General features: G+C 33.8%; 1 protein-coding gene across 20 annotated transcripts in view; it reads right to left on the reverse strand.

Annotated features, from left to right (window-relative positions):
• The window catches only part of Pard3b (par-3 family cell polarity regulator beta), a 1,069,040-nt gene that overhangs the window by 910,025 nt on the left and 140,165 nt on the right, over positions 1–18,850 (reverse strand). The gene's annotated exons all lie outside the window — the stretch shown is intronic.

The following is an 18,850-nucleotide window of genomic DNA, read 5'->3' on the forward strand; positions in this document are numbered from 1 at the left end:
TCCTTTGTTAGCAATTTCTTCATGCTTGAACAATTATTTTCCTTATATTTTATTCTGAGAGACATATGCTTTATCTGAAATTTTACAATTCATTTCCTAAATGTATGCTCTGACACCATGTAACAAGTTCCAATCAACCTTTTTCATATCTGGCACTCATTCATTAACTTCCTTGAATTTTTAAGAAGCCAAGAAAACTGTTAAAGAAATTACTAGAAATGTGCTTTACATGATGGCATCCAAATTTACCAGCATAAAATATAAATTTCCTTTATAAATTATGCAATAATATAAGTCATGTGGTACATGGCCATGAACATTCTTGGTATGTGGTGGACAAGAGGCAGAATCCTAGAGTATTGTACTAAGTGATATTATGATGGTACTCCTCTAACTGAAATCCGATGCTTATAAATTGGTAATTTTTTTAAATGATTAAGCTAACGAGTTCTGAACTTTTAACCTATATGGATTTCATAATTACACAGCTTGAAATCCTCATCAGAAAATCTGTCTGCTCCTGAAATTCAAATCATTTTACAATCTTGAATAATGCATGCCAACTCTACAGAAATTAAAATATTTCATAAAAGTAAAGAAATTCACAACCTTTTGAAAAATTTCTACAAGAGCAACAGAAATAAATTAGTTGTCACTTCCTTCATCTTCCTAGCCCAATCTTTCCCCCCTCCCATATCTTTTACAAGAGGCATCTACCTTCTTTCATATAAACTACATATTGATGCAATTCACCTAAAATGTGAGCCAGTGCACAACAGTTCAGGGGATTTCCCCAAACTACCATGAAGATAATGGGAAAATTAATTTGTGTTTAAGCACAATGGTTAAGAAATCTAGCTTTAGAGGGCTGGGGATTTAGCTTAGTCCCTCCACGCCTGCCTTGTAACCACAAGGTCCTGAGTTTGATCCCCTTGATCCCCAGTACCAAAAAAAAAAAAAAAATCTGGCTTATATATTGTCTCCTTGACAGTGGTAAAAATCACTTAATTCTGTCTCTAAGCCTTAGTTTCCTTATCTTTAAAATGGGGGTAATAGGTTTATTTAACAGCAACATAAAATATTCAGATATAATATAAGTAATGCTTTTAGCATTGTGCCTCTTATTCAATAAACTGTCAATAAGGTAACTTAAATTTTAATTACAATCACATCCAATATTCTAAATACAATCTTATAGTTCTACAAAAACAATTTTCATGTTTAAAAATGTTTCCTCCATAGAAGGTATACTCCAAATACATTTCTTTCCAGTTTGTGGGGGGAAATGATAGTCTGTGTCATTAATAAAACGCTGGAGAACAATTAAATCCACAAAACAATAACAAAATGTACAAGGTTTTTTTAAATTTAAAAAAGATTTGTCTTTAAGCCTTTCAGATATGTATTTCAAGGCAAAAATGTTTTGAAAGCAAACTATACCTAAAAACTCACCAATGATCTCTTGTGAAACAATTAGAAAGTTTTTTTCCAAACAGTAGCACAAAGGTGAGATCCTTTATGGTACCTAGGTACGAGGCCAGCCCAGAAGCTTGGCTCTACTGGTCATTTACTTGGTTTTCTAGACAAGAATTCTACTTACAGTGCTAAATGACTTTTTTTAAAATACCCCAGGATTTTTATACTGAAAATATTTCTTGCTTTTAAATTTTAATTACAGTAACTAGAGTAATTATTGATTAGAATTATAGCAACATTTTATCAGAAAGCAAAAACAGGATGTTAAAAGACATAATGCAGACATTAAAAATCATAAACAATAAACAGGTAGGAAGATGAATTATCTTTTCTTAAGTCAAAGAAAAGAATGTTAATGTAAAAGTATATATGTAAATATTTTAATATGTATATAAAAATTTTGTATGACCAAATTTTAATAATGATTACTTCTGTTTGATGTGATTACAGATTTGTGTCTATATTTTACTGTATTTTCAGTTTCTGATATTCAACAAGTATTTTTTGGTAATGCATTGATTTTAAATATTTTTAAGATAAAAAAAGATCCTACAAAGGTATTTCTTATTCAAAAATCTTGCACAATCACCTTTTACTCATAAGACATTTTTTGTTTTAATACTATCTGTGTGTAATCCAAATGCAACAACAAAGTCAAGTAGAGAACCTATACTGCCTTTTAAACTACCAACACCATAGCCAAGATGCTGCCATTGCTCCAAAGTAAATGATGAGCAGTACAAGCCAGATGGCAGATTTTCAAACTGCTTGCAGCTCCAGATCAAATGGACAGTAAAAGGAGATATTTTAAAACAATGATTAGGCTGAAGTATTAATCAACTAGATGTCATAATAAAAGACTGTGTGTCAAAAATTTAATCCAGAGCTGCATTCTTCTCTTTATATGGAGAAATTATCAAATTTTTAAAAACCTATGTTGGTATTTATTTCATATAAACTGTACTATGGTCAAAATAGTGCCCAGGGTATGTTATCATAAATGCATTTACTATAAAAAAATTTACATTTCCAGTAAGGTTATAACTAAAAAAGAGAAATTTCTAAATCCCAAGTTGTGTTTTCTTTGGTGACTTTAGGCCATCAGATACTACAGTTGAATATAAGAAATACTTTTCCATTGAAGAGGAAAATATTTAGATTTGGGAAAATCAAAGCAATATGTTGAATTAAGTTACCAGAAAACAGACTTCTCTATGTATTCATTTCAATAAATCTAATATTCATTTTCAGCTTCTGACTTCCAACAAATAATAAAGATTTAATGAACAGTATTTTAGGTTATTCTTTTATTGAATATTAATTACAAATTTTAAGGTACCAAGAAATAATTAGCGCTGTTTTCAATCTAGATTTTTTTTTTGAGAAGGCCATCTTAACGTATTTTATGTTTCTGTATATATACACAACAGATAGTAAAGTTTAAAATTAATTTGGCCAACAAGAAGTTGCATTCCATATTTGGATGCATTATATATGGGTATAAGATTTCCTCACATTGAAGTCTGTTAAGTGCAAAATATTCCATTATGTTCAATCATTGCAGTTAAATACTTCTCTAAATAGAAGTCTCTATTTAGAAAGAGACATCCAAATACTTTCACTGTTTTTACCTTTGACATGAAGTCTCCTTAAGGAAACTTCAATAATATTTTATCATTTTTCTCACTCTTTTGTGCATATTATTCTTTATTGTTTTTGATATATTTGACATTCATGACAGCGCTATTTTTAAGGTCTTAAGCACAGTGAATCTGCAACCACTTATTTTTCTTACCAGTCACATTCATCCCCCCACACACTCTACCCAGCACTTACACAATGTTTTCACAGATCCTTCCAGAGTCTCACTCCACCTCCAATCTTCCTGAACATTCGTTCTCATTAGAGGAGAAGGGCAAGTTCTGCAATCAGTTCAAAGAATTCTCACTTCAGAAAAGACTGATCATGACTCAGATGTCACAGTGTAAAGGACACTGTCTTTATTCACTTGGGTAGAAAACGTGTTGACCACATCACTGAAAAGGTTTCCCAGATGCAAACTGTGAGCTCTCCTACCTCCTCTTTGAAGAAGAAAATTCTCCAGTCTGCTGCATCTAGGAATGCAGGGCTCCCTGGAGACTCTGGGTCCCCTTGTTATACCAGGGACACTGAGATACCTCTTTACAACTTGAATAAAAGGCAAGAAGAAAAGAGTCGTATGTCAAGAGTGCCATCCTTTTCAAGATGACTTCGGAAAATTCATAATTAGAATACTTCTTCACTGCTAAGAAGCTAAAGTATGAATCATGCTACTATCTGATGTTATTAAAGAATGATTTAAAAATTATTATATTTCATTCTTAGTTCTGGCAAAGTTCTTAAATTACACAAGGGTTTCCTTATTTTTGTTTTTTTAATTTGTTTGCTTTAATTTGTTTCAGTTTCTGATGTAAATAAGATTATATCTAGTTAAGAGAAATCTCAACATTATGAGGTTATCCTTAAATGTTTCTTCTATGTTGTTAAAATAAAAATTAGGAAGACTAAACTTAAAAAAAAAATCCATGAAAATAACCAGTCATCCTCTGTAAGACCACATGTTGATTTAATTACTTTTAAGTTTATCAAAAGGCCATAAACAGAATTATTTCTTATCGCCCAGTCCCTAGATTATATGTTGACAGTCAACAATTATATGTTGACTATCAACATATAATTTTAGAAAGAATGAAAGAATAAAATTCAAAGAACTTAGGGCAAAAAATAAATCTATTAGTAAAATAACACTAATTATTTTTTCTAGGAAAAACTTAATCAATAATCATGAATATATTTACTTAAAAAAAATACAGTTCTCATCAAATGGAAAAATCCCAAATTAATCTTGTCACTAAATCTAAGTCATACAAACTAAGTAAAACATACATTTAATCTATATATATATTGTGAGGGGCATAATTCTTTCACTGACAATTCAAGAACAAAAATCAGAAAACTTATCAAATTAATGGTTCATAACATGGAAAGAGGTAAAGGAGATATATGTCCTAATGAAGTATAAATGAGGAGCCCAAAAAATGGCACCTAACTCCTATCACAGTGATTCTTGATGGCAAAACTTTAATCTTAGTGTCACAGAAAAATGCAATTACAGTAGGTTTGAAAGTAAGCAAACACAGAGCTCAGATAACTGGAGGTTCCAAGTCAGGATAGATGTAAGAGCTGACTAAATCCACTGTTTTGCTACCAGGTCCTGGAGATTCCCTAGGTCTTGATGCTCCTGTTATGGTTTCCCACTCACACTGGGCGAGAAGGAAGTAGTGGTTCTTTCTTTTTTTTATGAAAGGATTTTTAAAATAAATTAATTTTATTCCATTCCCCCTAACACTCCCACCCCTCCCTGTGAATGCAAAAGTTCTAGTTCCATTTTTTCCTTCTACGTTCACTTTTTTTCTTGTCCCTTCCTTCCTTTCTCCTTCCCTCCTCCCTTGTTCCCTTTCCCATTTGAACATTTTCTTCCCATTTCCCAATATCTATTGTAGATTTTAATCTTTATTTCCACTTTCAGTTTCTCACACCAGAGAAACAATGCAGTATTTAAACATGTGTGTCTAATTTATTTCACTTAAGATTATGGTCTCAAGGTCTATGCATTTAGCTATAAAGAGGAAACCTCTCCCACAAGGATGAAGAAAGGCTCTTTCCAAGAGTGCTCTGGGAAACCTCTTTTGCAGCATCTTCAGTGATGTTGAATCACATGAGTAACCAACACCCAGAACTGGATCACACCGGAAGGGAGGCTCGGACTCCCGGGGTAGCCTGGGATGCATACTGAAGGGACAGAAGACTAAGGAACTTCTAAGAAGGAGAAAGAAGAGAATGGAGTAAACAAGCAAATAACACTATACTACATTGGCTGTAGAGGCCAACCTTGTACCTCTCTATTAAAATGCTGTGAACCTAGGAGAGGAATACTGACAAATGTCTGCTTGATTCTTGTTCACATAGACTTATGTCTAGGAGTTTCTATTTTGCAAAACAACCTCTGGCTTCACTAAAGAGCAAGTCATTATGCTGAGCTGAATGGCACTGCCTTGACACTTCACTGGCCTGACTTCTTGAAGCAATCCTGAATGAATTTATCCCTTCTTTTATCATCCAAATATCTGAAGACAATTAGCTGGTTCCCTCTGAACTCTCTCTTCTCAAGTACATATCCTGATTTTTTCAGGCTCAATAACATTACAAGGATTCATTTTAAAATAAACCAATTAAGAGCTTTGTAAAATTTCCACTTAAAAGGTGGACTATTTAGAACATCTCATTATACCATATAGTAGCTTATTTTTAAGCTGGTATGTAGTAGCCAAAGAAAGGTATCAATTGAGAAAGTCAAGTTTTAACTCTGTTATTAACTAGGAATTATGAGATTTTCCAACTTTATGTGTACATATTTCATACTGTCAGACTATTCGAATCACCACAAACCATATTATTTTCCAATTTTTCTGTCTGTTTATATTTAGGCATTGTATAAATATGTATGGTAGAATTGTAACATATTTGGGGTTGAGATTAATAGATTGTACCTGAACATGCTTCTATGCTATTTTACTCTTCTGATTAAAGTCTGCACAAAGTGGCTTTCTTCTTTATTGCCCAGGAAATGTCACTTGATCTTTCAAAACTGATTCATAATATCAAAAGAAAGAAAACTAAAAAGAGACTTAAAAAGTTAAAATAGTGAATGTTAAGTTCAGTAATTCTGCCATAATTCTATAAGTGAAATATCTATATTCACTATGATAGGAGAGGCACACATTCTTTTTGAACAGATACTTATATACTTATAGGACTTAAGAAGCTACAATTTAAGAGCCCATTCTTAAGGAAACTGAATATTGTTATTTACTAAAAATGCATCCATAAATATAAGATATTTATATAGAATTAATTTAGAACTACCTCATAGAAGTGTTATAAAACATCCATTTAATTTCAAGAGCAGCCCACAATGTCTGTTTGATTCACAGTGTAGCTAATTAATATAAAGTGAGTTTGAGCTCAGAGAAATAGAAGAACCAAAATAGTGTAACAGTAAGAGGCTGGTACATGGTGTTTCCCATAAAATTATCGAGTAACTCGCATCTCTTTTGGAAACTGTCAAAGAACTAAATAGTTATTTACTTAAGATTCTGTAATGATCCAGCTACATTGAGTAGTACCCTTATTATTGCCTTTTTAAGGCTCTCCTCAAATCATAGGATCGCAGAGCTGCTTCTGTTCATAATTTCTTACCTTAGTTCTCTTCTTTCCTAAGACAGATATCCTCCCCCTTCCTCCCCACCTAATCAAAGAATCACTTACCATTTCATGAAACCTCGTGAGCCTTAACAACTATGTAGAAAACACACATGTGCATGTGTACACACACACACACACACACACATACACACACAGAGTTTTATGAAAAAGGTCCAAGATAATTGTGGAGGGCTTTGGGCAAAGGTCCTCATACTGTACTTTACACCTTCCTTGCTTATCTGTATGTAGAAGCTCTGGCATCATTTCTTCCCAGCCTCATCCAATAGCTAAGGTACATTTAATTCTCTTCTATTTAGTAATCAGCCTCTTCTAATGCTCTTCCTTCAACAGCTCACTGGACATCAAGAAGAGAAGAATGTGTCCTTTTGACACAAGCAGCCATCTTCCTTCCATATTTTTCACCTTTCTGGCTGGCTGGCTTGCTGTTCTTATACCATGGCAAGCCCTCCTGGACAGAAATATTTGCTTACATACCTCAGAACTGCTGCTACAAGAGGTAAGAACAAAAGTGACATATGTGTTGTCATGGTTTATATCTGGATGTCCCCCCAGAGCCTCACACATGCAGAGCTGGGGCTTTGAAGGTGACTGGCTCTTGGGGACACTATATTCATTGGTGGATTAATTTACTGATGAGTCTGTAGTTAAATGTGATGATAGGAGGTAGAATCTGCATGGAAGAGGCAGATCTGTGTAGATGTGATTTGGAAGGCTGTATGTATTTCCCTTCTTGGCTCCTCCTGCTCTCTTTCTCTCTCACTCTCCCTGCTTCCTGTCTCCCATGAGGTGAGCAGCTTTCTTCCACCCTGACCCTTCTACCATGCTACTTCTGCCTGGAGCCAACCAACCATGCAAGTATTGAACATTCTAAAATATGAGCCAAAAGTAAACCTCCCCTCTGTTAAGGTGCAAGTGTTGAGTATTTTGTCCCAAGCATGAGGAAAGTGACTAAGACTTTTGTTTCATAACTCTTAGCTCCAAGTGACATCATGTCATTTCATTTGGTCTTCCTCAATTCAACAGATGGAGAAAGGAGAGGTGATTTTATAAAAGAGAAAACTAAAGTTGGGAGATGCTAGAATAACAAGACATACCCAGATTTGAACTGCCAAAACTCAGTGTTCTGTGAAGTAACACTGTACAATCTTGCTTTGGTAAAGCAGATTTCAGCTATATATTATGGGAATGCAACATAATAAAATCAATACATACCTACTATTGGTGATGGGATGACCAATTAGCAGTCACTAGCACTTGTGTTTCCAAAAATTCATTTGGAACAAGAAGAGACCCAGAATAGCAAAAGCAATTCTAGGTAACAGAGACATGACAGGGGGTATCACAATCCCCAACCTGCAACTCTACTACAAAGCTACTGTGATAAAAACAGCATGTACTGGCAAAGAAACAGACCTGAGGACCAGTGGAACAGATTAGAAGATGCAGAAACAAGGCCAGACACACTCAGCCATCTCATCTTTGATAAAGGAGCCAAACACCCTCATTGGAGCAGAGACAGCCTCTTTAATAAATGGTGCTAGAAAAATTGGGTTTCAACTTGCCAAAGATTAAAATTAGACCTATATCTCTCACCATGCACTAAACTAAAATCAAAATGGATTAAAGATCTAAATATTAAAATAGAAACACTGAACCAGTTGGAACAGAGGTTAGGTAGAACTATTGAAGACATCGGTGTAGGAAATGATTTTATGAACAAAACTTCAATTGCCCATGAACTAGCACAAACAATCAACAAGTGGGATCTCTTCTTATTAAAAAGCTTCTGCACAGCAAGAGAAACCACCAGCAGTGTGAAGAGACAACCCACAATGTGGGAAAAAATCTTCACCTGCTTTTCCTCAGACAAAGGTCTACTATCTCGAATCTATAAAGAACTTAAAAAGATCAGACCTCCCAAATTTAAAGACCAAATCCAAAAACAGGCATCTGAAATGAACAGACATTTCTCAGACAAAGAAGTAGAAACAGCAAATGAATACATGAAAAAATGTTCAACATCACTGATCATTCGAGAGATGCAAATGAAAACAAGGCTGAGATTCCACTTCACTCCAGAAAGAATGGCTGCTATCATGAAATCAACCAATAACAAATGCTGGTGGGGCTGTGGGGAAAGAGGAACCCTGCTTCACTGCAGGAGCAGTGGACTGATGCAACCACTGTGGAAATCAGTATGGAGATACCTCAAAGAACTAGGACTGGAAGTCCCATTTGACTCTGCTATTCCCCTGCTGGTTATCTTCCCCAAACAATTAAAAGAATCATACCACAGAGATATATGTGCACCCATGTTCATAGCAGCACAGTTTGTGATAGCTAAAACTTGGAAACAGCCCAAATGCCCATCAACTGGAGACTAGATAAAGAAAATGTGTTTTTTTGATAAAATGGAGTACTACTCAGCCATAAAAAATGAGAAATTAGAGACATTTATAGCTAAGTGAATGCACATTGAGGCAATACTCTTAAGTGAAATAAATAGGACACACATGTATAAATACCAAATGGTTTCTCTGGTGTGAGAAACTGAAAGTGTAAATAAGGACTAAAATGTATAATAGGTAATGTGAAATAGGAAGAAAAGGGGCAAAGGGGAAGGAAGTGGGAGGGGTAGGGGAAAGGAAAGAAAGGAATGGAATTAATATGAGAAAATGGAAAAATAGGAACAAAATCTTTGTAAATAGGGAGTAATGGAGGGGTTGAAGGGAGGGCTGGGCAAGGGTGAAAAATAAGAATCAAGAGAGACTATGTAAAGTTGCAAATTTCCAATGATGAATGTCATTATATTGTATACCTAAAATGTACCAATGATTAGAATGAATAATAGATAATGCAAAATAGGAAGAAAAGGTCCAAAGTGGTAGGGGTAGTGGGAGGGGCAGGAGAAAGGAAAGAAGGGAAAGGAAAAATGATGAGAAATGGAAATAAAGTCTTTGTAAATAGGGAAGGGTGGGGCGGATGAAGGGAGACTTAGGAACTGGGAAAAAATAAGAACCAAGATGAATCATGTAAAGGTACACGTTCCCAATGAGAAATGTAAATGTGTTGTATACCTAAAATGTACCAATAAAAGAATTTAAGTAAAATAAATAAATAAATAAATAAATAAGTAAAAATAAAAGATGTTTTAGAAATCAAGTAGTTTTCCATTTAGTGAAATTCCACATACTACAATTTCTAAGTTACATGATACTTAAAATAGATAGATATATTTAAAAAGAATAATTGTCCCGCACCCTTGAGCATAGGTATGCCTACCTACACAAAAAAAAAAACTTCAAAAGATACTAATGTGAGAGGAAAAATTTGTAGAATGATGTCTAGTAAAAGAACATATGGCTAAAAGCATGCTATAAATGTGAAAATGCTCATTGATTAATTCTCAATTATGTTTTTAGCTTTAAGCAAAACCACTACTATAATCTCAAATTTTACTTTTTCCTTCCAAACTTAAATTTTATATATATATATATGAAACATTTTCTTCTTATTTACTCTTTAGTGTACTAAACTGCTTAGCTAAATGAATAGCATCATCAAGCTTGCTAATTTCTCTGAGGAAACTATCCACAGATGTGCACAATAAGCAAGTACACTCAGAACAAGTGTACACACCCCACATACACATCTCTGCAGATTCTCCCTCTGACTCTCAATCACACCAGCACACACATGCTCTTGCACACTGTAGCTGCCAAAACAACTAAACTGCAGAAGGTACCAGGGAGAGTATACTTGACAAGGCCATCATCAGGATTACTTCAGTTTAAGTTACTATCTCCCAATGCCATTTGTCCTTGTCATAGTAAGATCACAATAGTATTAGTTTCAAAGTGCTCCTCTGGGGTTGAAACACGTCCACAAACTTCCCCCTACTGAAATATTTAAAAGAAACAACATAGTTGGGCAGAAGAAAAAGGTGGCTGATTAAAAATCTTCAATTCTGATTCCAACCCTATAAATGAATAAACTCAAAAATGTTTATTAAACACCAAACTACTGGTATGACTTCTCTATGAAAACAAAATCTTTAAAAGACTACACTCATCTAAAATGTGAATACAAGAAATTTGGGAAAACAAAAAGTAACATTTAAGAAGTCAAGCCATGATACAATTCTTTGGAAGAAAAGTTTCAACATGTTAAGTATAAAATGTTAAGAACCAATAGTATAAGAGAGAAAGAGATCATTTAATCATATTTGTGAAATTACAGAGTACAGAGAATTTACTAAGGATTGAAATGATCTGCATACATTGAGTAGGAAAAAAATACATTTTTTACTGGGCTCTTTAAAAATCAACAAAAATTGAACAACAACAATAAATATATTCTTCACATGTACATAGTGTTTTACCATTTCCATTGTATTTTCATATACAGCTTCTCAATCTCCCCAACGACACTGTCCAAAAGACATCATTTATCATTCTCACTTTTTGGGTGGAAAAACTGGAGTTCAGAGTGGTGGAATACCTTACGACCTCAAAACATATATTCATTCATTCACTCTACAATAATGTTAAGTGCTAGAGGTACCAAAAATATAGCAATAAACAAAACCTCTCATGGAGCTACAATTCTATAATATAACACACACTGAATCCTAGATAGGCAAAGAATAGACACAAAGACAAGGACATATTCAACAAGTGGGACCTTAAGAAAAAAAACCTCTGGAACCAAAAAAGTACATGGTATCTAAGAAAATAACTAATGTGGTAGTCTCACCATTGTTGTACTTTAAGAAGACTGAAATGTTTGGAGGCCTCTAAGTCCTCCTAACACAATGTATGGCTATAAGATTAGACTTCATTCAGTAGAGCAGTCCCTTAATATCTCCAAAGGAGTGCTCTAAAAATCCCCTTTAGATACCAAAATCTGCAGATGCTCAAGTCCCTTATATAAAAGAATTTACATATAACCTTCGCACATCTGTACAATTTATAACATTACTAAATAACTTATAATACCTAATGCAATATAAGTGTCTTGTAAGTAGTTGTTATGCTGTATTGTCTAAGAAATAAAGACATGGGGGTCCTGCACTTGTTCAGTATGGACATAACCACTATAGGCCTAACACACAGTACTTGACTGAGACAGCAAAGTACTGGGGAGAGACTGAAATGCCAGGGACTTCAGTAAGGTGTGCCTACATTATCATTTCAGTTGTGTGAATTCGGATTAGTCCTTGGTACCTGGAAAATTCAATTCTTGCCTTTTAGAACTTTTTGAAATTTGTTTCTCAATATTTTTGAACTGCATTTGGTCAAATAAACAGATAATGAACCCATGGATAGAGAGGGCAAGTTGTATACTAGAAGGAATAATGTAAGTAATATTTTTGTAAAAAATGTAAATGTAATCTCCATTATAAAATAGTAGTTAATTATAATAGCACCTAACAGTTGTTGATGACTTACTACAGGCCAGGTACTCTCTTGAACATTTTCATATCTATTAACTTATACAACTGTTCCTATATTTTAGTTCCAATTGCCTGTGAGGAAGTAACTTGTCAAAGCCACATGGGTGACAGAGGCAAGCATTGAACTGACTTTGCCTATACAGAATCCAGACTGTCAGTTACTCATGACATAGGACAGTTGCAGGTTAACGAATAAACTAAACGTGAAAAGACCAAGTCCATATTAATTACAGTAATCCTGGCCTGTCATGGTAAACATTTAAATCTGGTAGAAACAAAGTCTATGTAAATAGGGAAGGGTGGAAGGGGTGAAGGGTGCACAGGTAATGGGGAAAAAATTAGAACCAAGATACATCATGTACAGGTACAAGCACCCAATGATAAACGTAAACATACTGTATACCTAAAATGTACCAATAAAAGAATTTAAGGAAAGAAAAAAAAAAGAACTGCAGAGGACAGACACATGAGACAGAAAAAAGGAAAGAATGAACTAGCTTTTTAAATGAATAATTTTTTAAAATGTTGAACTCCTAATTTAAGCCTGAAACACAAGGAGAAAAGGCTTGAATGAATGAATGAATTAATTAATTAATAGGAAACAGGAAGTGCAAAGAAGGAAGCCAACTTGAAACAGTAATTCCAATCTGCCTGAGATGTTATTAGGATCCTGGAAAGGAAAGGCAGAAATGGACTGAGAGAGGAAGCCAGTGATAGACAGGGAATCCCACACACTCTTCCATGTCCAAACATTTCCTCTTTTGGAAGACAAAGCAGGTGAGCTAAATGATAACTAAAGTCCCTTTCAGTCTATGATTCCGTAATTTTATAATTTTGTAGGCAGATAGTAATTTGAAAAGTCTGAGGTAGAATTTCTTGGCCATTCATTCTTTAGGAGTCTCTGTATTTATTTCTGAAACACTGTCCAAACTTTATGTGCTTTCCTAGTATAAACACCCATAAATTAAATCAAAACTTTTAAAAGAAATAAAGTATTCTTATTTATTTAAAATACATATATATGCATATATATATGTTTCAAATGGTTGTTTTACATTGAAATAGAAGACTTACTGAAAAATGAGAACTGAGCAATGAGTAATGAATTCAGGACTTTCTCTTAAAGTGGTTTAACTTAGCATTTTCTTTGCCCAGGAAAACATAATACATATCAAAAGTGGAAACAACCCAAGTGTCCATCAACACATAAATGGATAAAATTGCTAGGAACAAACTGATATGGACATTCTTAAAAGAAAGTAAAATTCTGGTACATGCTACAGCACAGATAAACCCCGAAAACACTATGACTGGCCAAATAAGCCAGCCACAAAAAGGCAATATTTTATAATATCATTTTGTGTCATGAGTTTATTATAATGAAGAATATGCATATATTTATAAGTCTATACTGGAAAAGAGAGTCTATACTGCAAAACATTGGCAGGTGATTTTTACAAACTTTATTATACATTTTTGTATTGCTCAATTTGTTTAAAAAACAATGATATTTTTAAAAGTACCACTGCTATAAGTTTCATATTCACTTGGCAAGAATAAAGATGTTTCATATAAATTCTTGAACTAAATAAGCCCATCTATGAGATAAAAAATTTAAAAATTAATTGTTCAACTATACACTGAAAAACTTACACACTTGATCACTACCAGCCATTAACCTTTTAACCGATGAATAGAAAGATGGGAAAAAAATCTTAAAAAAAAAAAATTTATGAATGTAAAGAATTCCTTTTAACTTTTTTAGAAAACACAAAAAGGTATAGGAAAATATATGTAAACTCTGAGTTTATTATCCAGGTCTGATCCTATGAATTACATTAAATATATAACAAAAATTATTTTCAAATAAAGTAGAACTAAATTCTTCACATATCGTTTATGAGCGGGTTTCTAGGTAACCGTGGACTCCACTAGAGGGCGATAGAGTGTGCTGCGAAAGCAACTTTAGCTTCATTCAGGATGAAGTCTGGTTTAGGTCACTAGTTAATTCATTGTGCAAACCAGTCTGTTTTAAAAACAATATTAGACACCTAGCATCTACTTATGTTACCAAATAATATATTCTGATAATTTAGGATTCTCATTTTAAGTTTAGTCATACGGGTATTTTCAATTCTCAAACAATAATACATTAACACAAATGTTTTGTCACAGTAATCAAGTATCTTCTCATAAAACTATTTTGGACAATTTAGTAACTTTTAATAAAATTTGTTAAATAAGTTTTCTTAAAACTTAAAATGTATAGTAAAATAGTTTATGTGATGTTTTATCACTTACATAGAAAAAATTAAAAAAAAAAAAACTAGCCAGGCACTGTAGTATACACGTGCACTAGGGATATGGAGGCAGGAAGATCACAAGTTTGAGTCCAGCCTAGGTAACTTAGTGAATTAGATAAATGCTGCCTCAAAATTTAAAATTTAAAACAAAGGCTGAGGATACAGCTCAGTGAAAATGCCCTGAGTTCTATCCCTAGTCTCATACACACACACAAACACACACACGCTTAACTCAAAGCACAAAAGTAAAAACTACAATAGCACTACTTTAATACTATTAAGATAGAAGCTAACATTTATTATATTGTACTATACTTAAAACTTTATACAGTTTGCCTATATAGTTTTCTATGTTATCACTATAAGATCTAACATTATGTCCATTTTACAAACGGTGAAAGTGAGGCTAATGTACATGAAGAAACTTGCCCAAGGACAGAAAACAAAAAGGAGATAGAATGACACCAAAATTGTAATATTTAAATGCCAGATCTCACATGTGATCCAGGAATCTCTGGCACAAGAATCCCTGATACCTCTCCAAACTGAGCCCCTACAATAGGCAAAGCTTAACCAAAAATACAGACATCTTCCTATGTTAGCTTACTATGTAATACACTTTTACTTTTGTATATTTAATAAAACCACAGCAGTAACTCCATTTATATTTTGTATATTGCCATATTTGAGGAAGTTTTCTTCAACCTAGCCAAAAAAAAATAACCCCCCAAAATAACGACAATTAACATGGAATATAATCACTCAGAGGCTCTCACACTCAGTCTAAAGAATACCAGTGAGTGAACATCAAGCTTTGCAGTATCTTACTAAGCTAAGTCTTCAGACTTCTTAGGAACTTTACACATTGCAATGAGAAACTGATAAGTGAATACCCATGTGTTTAGTTGTGGCTTTGAAATGATTTATACACCAAACAATACAAGAGCTTAACAATCAAGAGACAGAGAATATCAATTTGTGATGGACATTGAAAGGAAGGTATAAAGCAACCAACTGATGTATAGTACAAGGTATTTCTCTTGTCTCAAGAAGTCTCTAAGCCAAGTTGGTATGGAACTTGGAAAGACCAACATCACTTTAAAAGTCCAAAATAGGATAAGAGGCAGTGTATTAGTATCCTAATGGTGCTATAACAATTTTCTGCAAAGTTAGTGACTATCATCTTACAGTTCTAAAAAAAGTATGAAATGGGGCTCCTGAGCTAAAATTGAGGTCCTTTCTAGAAGCTAAAGGGGAGAAGCCATTCCCTTGCCTTTTACAGATTCCCAAGGCCACCTTCATTTTTTTGGCTGCGGCCCCTCCCTCCATCTTCAAAGCTGGATGAGTAATCCTTTTATGCTATCTCCCATATCATCATGGGGTGGAGGGATATTATTTTGCCTACTGAAGATGGCACAGTTTATAATTTGTGCACATGCTAAATTCATTTGAAAAGTGGTTTCTAGAATACAGTATTTATCTTCCTTGAAATTGCATATGTTAGTTAAATGCCAAAAATAGTCTACAAAATCCATCTGGGATTAGACTGCATTTGAATTCAGTAATCTGGGCCCTGAATAAAGGGAAACCAGAGAAAACAAGTAAAATGGATAGGACTTTATGAGAAATTAGATGCAAGCTTCAGGCAGAGAATTAAAATGAATTAAATATATATGACATTGATTTTTAATTAATTTTGTTGTATCCCATAGTTGAGTCTACTACCTATTATTTCTTAACAATAGTGAAGACTGCATTAAAGAAAATTTCATGTTTATTTATGATTGATGAACATGCACCAATACAATTTCATACAAACATCTAATATACTGCTTGGCACATCATAGAAAAAAATAAAGTCTGGAAATTTAAATTATAGATTCTAGATTCTGGTTCTGCTACTTATAAGTGTGATCCTGGACAAGTTACGACAGTCTCTGTGGCTATTTTAGAAACTAAAAACAGAGATAATAATGGCTCTTGCCTGCCGGGTTGCTTTAAAAAAAATAATAAAGACATCAGTATTGTAAAATGTTTCATCATTACTGGGTGAATTAAGTGGCTGCCTTTAGCAGCCAGAGAAGACAATACTGTAAAGTTGTTTTTCATAGGTATTTATCCCAAAGAATTTTAACCATCAGACCAATGCCTAAATTGAAGGATCTTGACAATAATTATCAGAAGTAAATAAAACTTTTAGCACAACATTTTATACAAATACTAGTTATCAGAAGATGTAAGATTCCAAAACTATTTTAATATTTGACAAATTATAGGATTGAAATAGTGTAACAATGTAAAAAAAACCTCTAGAAAGAAAGCATTTATTCACTAAGCCTTGTCTCAGCCAAAGGAACAATAGGAGTAACACCAAAGACACACCCTCTAGGACAGAAATTTCTAGTCATTTCTTCAGAAAACTGACTAAACTCTGTTAGGCTTTTCTCTGATTTTAAAGAGATCAACCTTCCTTTAGCCTTTACTGACATGTACTCAAAGGCTTTTCCATAAACTCAATGGCCTACATTCTAAGTGCCTATTTCCCCTCTGCACCTAAGCTATCAACAGTTCCTTACTGCCATTTGTACCTGTACTGAGTCTTTCTTAGGGATTGAAGTGTTCTGGCTTTAGCACAATAATTCTGCACAGGCCTCTTTGTGCTTGCTTTCTATCCATATTCTAAATGCAAAAGAATACCGGATAGCCAGTTGCAAATTGGTGAGCTGTCATTTTATCTAAGCCAAATGCTGCCTCAAAGGGTCTTGACTTTGATATGTCACTAAACATCCACAGATCCCCATTTATAATTACTGCTTAATCTAAACCAACAAAAAGGTAAGATAAAATGAAGTCTGACAGAGCTTTCTTTCCACACTAGACATATACACCATAAGGAAATCTTATAATTGCAGAGAAGGAATGTCAGAAAAAAAAAAAAACTAATGCTCTCTTTTTCACTCATGTTTCTTAAAAGGAAAAAAATTGGAATGCAATGTTTTTCTGGCAACATTGAAAGAGTAAATACTCATCAACTCTGCAGAACAAAACTAGTTAGGCTTCATGGAGAAATATTAAACATTAAGAGAATGGTTAAATCTATACCCAAACCGTATGAATTCTCTGCTAAGATTTTAACTGATTATCTCACACTGTCACCATATTTAGTAAGGGTGGTAGTGTCCTGTTAAAGTGCAGATATAATAAAGCTGTTTCTGTGCCTATTAAACAGTTATGGTTAAAAAAAAAGAGCATTACTGAGATAGTTAAAGTGAAGGCTGTAGGGGAAAGACTTGTGTTAGACAAATTATTTCCCTGGGCATTGTTCATGGAATCATTCTTCTATAATGAGGTCTTGGACAAGGCTGGGGCAAGATATTTTCTTCTGGCCCTTCTTAAATTTGCAATTTTTCAGCTTTTCATTTTAATACACTGACATTATGAAATGAGAGACAGGAACTACCTTCTTCATTAATAAACAACCCAAATACATAGAATATTTCAGAGCAAGAAAAAGGGCCTTGGGATGTAGGAGAAAATAAATCTGGGAAAAGCAAGTGAAATCCCTTAGTGTTCTAAGGGTGAACCATACATTCTTCTTTAGCATGAGACCACCTAAATAAACAAAAAATGTTCATCAAAATTATATAAGCACATGATGCATATAGAGCGTAAAGCTTTCTTCTTCACTCACTAATTCAGTGTTTATCAAGAATCCAGCTTGTGTAAGATATTGTACCAGATACTGTCAATATAAGGAACACAAGAGAAATTAAAATCTCTAAGTATCTGTCCTCTAGGAGATGGCAATCTACTAAGGGAGTTAAATCTCTGAACAAATGGCTAATTATCATGCAAAGCAACAAGTCTGAGTTCCAAAAGAACATAAGAAAAGCAAATGTATAGAATCTCTGCAGAGAAGAATGTAAATTTAAACAGTCTGAAAAGATCTTATGGAAAAAACTGTAAATGTAATCTGAGTTCAATAAATTACTTATTTGTATTCTTCTCCAGTTTCAAATACCTGTGTACAACACACATGCACCCAACATGAGATTGCAGGAAACAATAGAGAGAAACATTTTTATAAATGTGAATTAGCCTGGTACAGACAGTGTTAAGGATGTACAGAACAAACTTTAGAAACAGTTCAATTTAGGAAACACATCTGCCATTGATAAGAGCAGCCTGACCCATTGTTAGTGTTAAACAATGTGCTTCTACAGCAATATCCACCATGTTGCAAATGAATAATTTACTTTTACACCTTTCTCAGTTTAGTATCAGAAGAAAA

Source organism: Heterocephalus glaber, unplaced genomic scaffold, assembly GCF_053883595.1.
Source record: "Heterocephalus glaber isolate CG9 unplaced genomic scaffold, H.glaber_assembly_v1.0 deba00000621, whole genome shotgun sequence".
Classification (NCBI taxonomy): Eukaryota; Metazoa; Chordata; class Mammalia; order Rodentia; family Bathyergidae; genus Heterocephalus; species Heterocephalus glaber.